Source organism: Bombus huntii, chromosome 8 (genome assembly GCF_024542735.1).
Source record: "Bombus huntii isolate Logan2020A chromosome 8, iyBomHunt1.1, whole genome shotgun sequence".
NCBI classification, from domain to species: Eukaryota; Metazoa; Arthropoda; class Insecta; order Hymenoptera; family Apidae; genus Bombus; species Bombus huntii.
Window position 1 is genome coordinate 10,194,881 of NC_066245.1, and position 6,000 is coordinate 10,200,880.

The window sequence follows — 6,000 nt, forward strand, 5'->3', positions numbered from 1 at the left end:
TCGCTCCGCCAAGTCGAGTGAGACGAGTGTAACCGGCTTTCAAAGCTTTGAGGGTGAGGAAGCTCATTAACGAGAGCTTTCTGTTCCTTCTTCCGTCTCTCTCACCCTCTCTTTCTCTCTTGGTTACATCGACGCACCTTCCATCTTAGCATCCGATATCCTTAACGGAGCTGGGTGAGACCAATACACCCTTACACCCTTTCGCGTTTCCTCTCCTACCAAACCGAACCGAATTCCTTATTTACATAAATACGAGAGTTTAATGGTAGTAAATTGCGGTAAATTTATCTCATAGGGTGCGACGTGTGTAATTTCCGCTCGTGCAGCCGGCATAAAATAAGTCTTCGACGCTTTCAATTAAGGATACATTCGAAAAACAGAATGAAAAACGTCTCTAATTACGTTAACGCTTAACTAATGAGGTGTTTATACCGCGAACAGTAACTTTAAATTAATCGAAATACCGAGAGGAAAATATAAAGTTGTGTCAAAGTGGCTTTAATTATTATGTAAAATTATTCGCAATTGCATTACCGTTTAAACGATATAACGTCTTGCACGTACGTTTGCAATGCGATCGTTTCATGTAACCGATCGACGCGGTGCACAATTAACGGTGTTAATATTCGTTTCAATAAACATTCGCTACAAAGATAATATATTTCAACGATAAAAATACAGCCAGCTTAACTCTCTTCGATTAACCTACAGCTGGTTCTTTTAATAAGCTCCATCAAACATATCTGGCACGTTAATGGTACAGACATCGGGGACCATCGATTTCTTCGAATTCTGTGTCGATCTCGCGGCAATAAAACCAATCGAACTTACAAAGGCAGATAGAACTGGCACGTACCGTGATTACTGTCGCTTTTAATGACACTTTCTTCGGTGACTTGTAATAGTAGTATACGGGCGCGTCGAACGTAATTATTCCTCTTCGTTACGATCGAATGAATTCAATTAAACGGTGAGCATCTCTCCCCCCCTCCCCCCCTCTCTCTCTCTCTCTCTCTCTCTCTCTCTGTGCACGTATTTCCGCTATCGGTACTCGTGGAACGTTCGTTAACGACACGTATGTACGTTTCCACGAACAATTACCGAGCAACGTCATTAATTTCATTCGAAGTGAAAATATCTACTTGGTTGCAGGGTAGAATCAAAGTTTCCCTTCGTCGCGTGGCTTCGTGGCAAGAGTAAGAGATAAAGAGGTAGGCGAGACGTTGCTCTAGGAAACCGTTCGATCGCCAATCCAAACGAAATCGCAGGAAAGAAACGTGACGAGAGGAGGATTCCTAATTCAACGTACGTGACTTGTGCTTCTACGTCGACAGCTTTTTAACCCTTTTCCCCTGCCTGCGCGGCGGCGAAAAAGTTTAAGTATCCCCGGGTTGACTTAAATACAGACAGCGAGATGTGGTTAATGCAACCGCGAAATAAAGGGCGTGGTTTTAACGCGCAGCCGAGGATTGGCTGTTGAACTTGGCTACCCGGTCGATACTGGCCGACTATATCTGCTCGACCTGTATACTTGATACTTATCCGGCAAGCGTGTATGTACATCTGATCTCTCACCGCTGCTGAAGAGGTGTTGGTATCCCCAGGCCAGGATCGACACGGCAAGATTCAGCGGTAGAAGGTAGACGAGCAAACTGCGAATCTTCGTTTCGCTGTGTCTATCGACCGCTTCAACGTGAAACTATTGCCCAATGGTAACATTCGTAAGAACGGTCTCATTGATGGCGAACAATCGAATTTCTTAGCATATACGCATAATGGTAGCAAAAGGAAGAATATAATTTCGTGGATAATCCGGCAGCGACACATTGATAACGATCTGACAGATTTTACGAGATTCTCGGAAGACAACGATTTCGTTTTTACGTATAATTATCATAGGAAGATAGTAAGAGAAAATAACGATCTACAGGTAAATAATTGAAAGTAAATTTGAAATAATAATATTCGGAATATCGTCGCTTTCTTTTGTTCTTGCAAGTATAAAGTTGATCGTACGATAGAATGGTAAAGTGGCTTCTTCGCGGCTCGTATAATCGCGATCGTAATTAATTTCTATTGGTATAAGCCTGGACGTTCCGTGAAAGTGATCGAGTATTCTTTTATTACACGGCTATTATTGTATCGCGTGGTCGTTTATATTAATCTTACTAGCGAGCGTTCGTTGTGTTAACGACGATTAGTCCTCAAACTATTATATCCCCTCGGTGCAAACGCGTTCCATCGCGTCGAGACAGAGAAAGACGTTTTGTATCATCGGATGAAGCAATCTCGGCCGCGTTATACTAATATAGAGTATGAAAAAAGAGATCTACGGAAGGCTGAACGAGCCCGAGCAGACGATCAATCTTGATTTCTTAATGCGACATTAATAGGCGGTGATTAAAATCTTCTTAATGATACCGCGACTTTCGTCATACGGATTGCAGATTAAATCACGCGATTGCCTGCAATTTTCAACAGTAAGCGAAGATTCGTCTCTTAATAATGCCGCTGTACCAGCGGATTATTTCGTCGAAGGGAAAGTACGTATCTCCCGGCGATCATGCGATTGCTTATGGGTCAAGTGCTAGGTTAATCATAATAATCGAGTAATATGTTTTTGCACACGTAATTTTATACAATATCTTAGACGTTATCTAATTGCGATAGTTGTACTTATTTTCAAATTCCAACGAAATTACCCGTAATTACGTAGAAATTACAATACGGCAGTCGTAAGATAGCGAGAAAATGTCGTTGACTTGTTCTGCGTGGATTTATACAGATTTATAAAGATGACGTTAATCGGAAGTCTAATGAATTGGACGAATTTTTATTACTATAAATCATAAAAATGGTATATCAGCTATGATATTCATTTTTCATCAAATCATACAACGAAATCGTAATTATGTTTATATGATATATATAAGTGTAATAATATGATATAATAATGATATATATAGGTACGTTTAAAATCACTATTATTTCCCATTTTATCTTTTCTTCGAAATTACACATTACCCACGAGGTCCTTTTCATAAACCACAGCTTTTCCAACTTCTCCTTTACTCTATTAACATTAGGACTTTATTAACGTTACTTTGAAAATCACGGTTTTACTCGAATTTCCTGAGATTCTATAAAGTGTATACCTAATTATTTTGAGAATGTAAATGTGTTTAGAAAATATTGTCCGATTATCGAATAATTAATTCCTATGTATCTTCGATGGATCTACCGCTATAAAAGCGATCTCGGTGACGTTCACCGATGCTGCCCCTATGGTCAGTCGACGAACAACCGACCGGAAAACTTATATCGCCGCACAAAAGCGAGTAGGTTAGTATAATAACGCGATATCCATAATAAACGCGACCGGTATCCTCTCATTGAGGGCAACAATGCCTCTGATAGATGAGTTAATCGGTAAGTTCCTCCCCGGTGGGGCGAGGAGCCCGACTCGACGTTTCATGTTTCATTGTGAGGCATCGTTGTTCGAGGACGTCGACGACGTCGCCGTCGACGATGTCGACCGTTTTTACACGGTGCGCTCTACCATTGAACGGCGTGAAAAACGCACAGCATGTCCAAGAGGATGTATATTCAACGAGGAAGGAGTAAACTCGACGTGATTCTAATCAGTGACACTGCGTGATTTTTAACCTTGATTCATGGCTTTTAGAGAGTATCGATCGAGCGATTTGAAAAAAGAAGGATTCCAAGTTTAAGATGAATAATGATAATTCTTATTTAGACAAATAGCTTCGATTCTTTGCGTCAGTCGATATAACGGATACGAACAAAAGCAAAGTAATGTAAAAAGCTGGAAAATTTTAAGTGTTGCAAACGCGATATTAAAAATAATTAATAATTGTTACATAGATGGAGGTAATTTTGATCTTCCGCCTCGATTCGTAAATACATCATGGTCGAACAAAATCAACAAAATTGGGTAATTACGAATTGGTAATTTAAAAATTTTCCTGATATTAAAAACTAATTTTTCTCTAAATAGATAATTTCGATTCTTGCTACATCGAACACGGATAAAACCAGGTATTGCGCGTAAATATTTCCAGAGTAAAATATACACTCTCCATTTTGTATTTGTACATTGTACGGGCACAAGGAAGTGTGCGGAACATTGCCTCGAAGGATTCAGGACTCCTATTATCCGGATCAGTATTTGCCAGTGGTTCCCAATGTAACTTCCAATCGAATATTTTTCCTTGTCGATATCTAGCGATCGAAGGGAGGAACAGTTGGGAACTACTGATCGCCAGAGGAGTAATTCATCAGAGAGGATGCTGGGACTGGCGGACCTCCGCCTCCCTCTTCTTCTTCGAGGTTTTCTATCGTTTCTCATTTTCTATCCTCGTTTCTCTCGTCGTATCCCTGTTGTATTCTAACTTCGACGACGACCAACGAGGTCAAGCCGCCGTAGTCTGTGGTTAATTTGTCGCTTCTTTCGTTCTTATCCTGGCGTTAAACGTCGTTGGTCACCTCGTTTCGAACGTTTATAAAACGAAATCGATGGCCGACCTATCGCTGACTGAGGAAGATCGTCGACCGATAACGAGCTTAAATCCAACGTGTCGTGGTTTCAAGGAAATTCGAGCGACGTTCGAAGATAGTTTGGCATTTCTTTTCTTCCTCTTTTAAATCACTTAAAATCCGGGAGAATTCAATAATGGCAGACGTTCGCTCTCATCAACGTAACTGCACGCAAGCCACGACTGACTGCAACCTAAACGACAAGAGGGGAGGCAGGCTATATTAAGGATTGATTGACAAACAGGCTGACCCACATTTGCGAACGAACGCGAACCAGCACACGCGTTCATAACCAAGTCCTTAAAAGATACATTTCGTGCGGATAATTATACGTCAACTGTTCGAGGAAGCAGAAACGGCACGTGTCCGGTTAATTTCTGAATTTCAGGCTTGCAAAAAGGAGTGAAATTGTTCTTGGAAAATGGCCGTCTCTTTTTTTGCCAAATTACTCGGTCGCGTGAACGAAAGACAAGCACGGAGGCTTGTTAAAACGATGATTAAACGATGCGATCCTCGCGCGATTCCTTTCCACCTACCGGGAAGAAGAATACACGTGTATATCTTTATCGTCGATATCGACGCCAACTAAAGCAATACTGCGGCTTTTAAAATCGTCCAACAGCGAATGGTTTCTCTAATGGATTCCGAGAACCGTCAGACGTCGTTGCTTTTCTTTCTTTTTCTCCCCTTTTTCTCCCCTTTTTCTCTTTCTTTTTTCTTTTTCTTTATTTCATTTTACCGTCGAACCGAGCGAATAAATCTCAACCTCGATGATCCTGCCAGCCACTCGATTTCCTGTGTACATGTAAATCCACTTGAGAAATAAACTTTCCCGATAAATCGGTCCTTCGAAGCATCCAGGTTATCCTGTAATCAATTATAACGCTCTTCCCGAACCGGTGAAACGAATCCAAACGATTCCGAGGAGCGAAAGGGTTCATGATTGCGGAAGTTGCAGCAGCAGGTCCTTCTCACCGCGAGGCCTCTCGCCTCTCTTTCCCTTACCATCCGTGGAGGCAGAGCAAATTGCCTCATTCCGCACGAAGAAACGGAACGTTTTGTCCTGGCAGGCGTCTCTAGTCGATATTAACTCGAGCCACGGACGATCTGGCGCGTCCTGATGATTTCATCAGGCCCGTCTCCGCAGGATCATCATACTTTGTAACCGCGCGGCAAAAAGCAACTGCTCGGGCCAGGACACGCCAGGAAATATATGCCCGTAATACGGCGTGGATTCAACGCGTCCGCGCGCAACGGGTGACGTATGATGATAGTGTAGCCCAGGAGAATCAAGATGGCCGTAATAATATCATTATCCCAGTGGTCTCCATCGGTCGTTCGGGGCCTCGAGTAAGACATTTACCGTAACGACCGGCCATTCGTTATCGAGTCCCCGGCTTGCCTAACCTCTGTAGGAACCGCGACACCGACAGAATTCTCAAC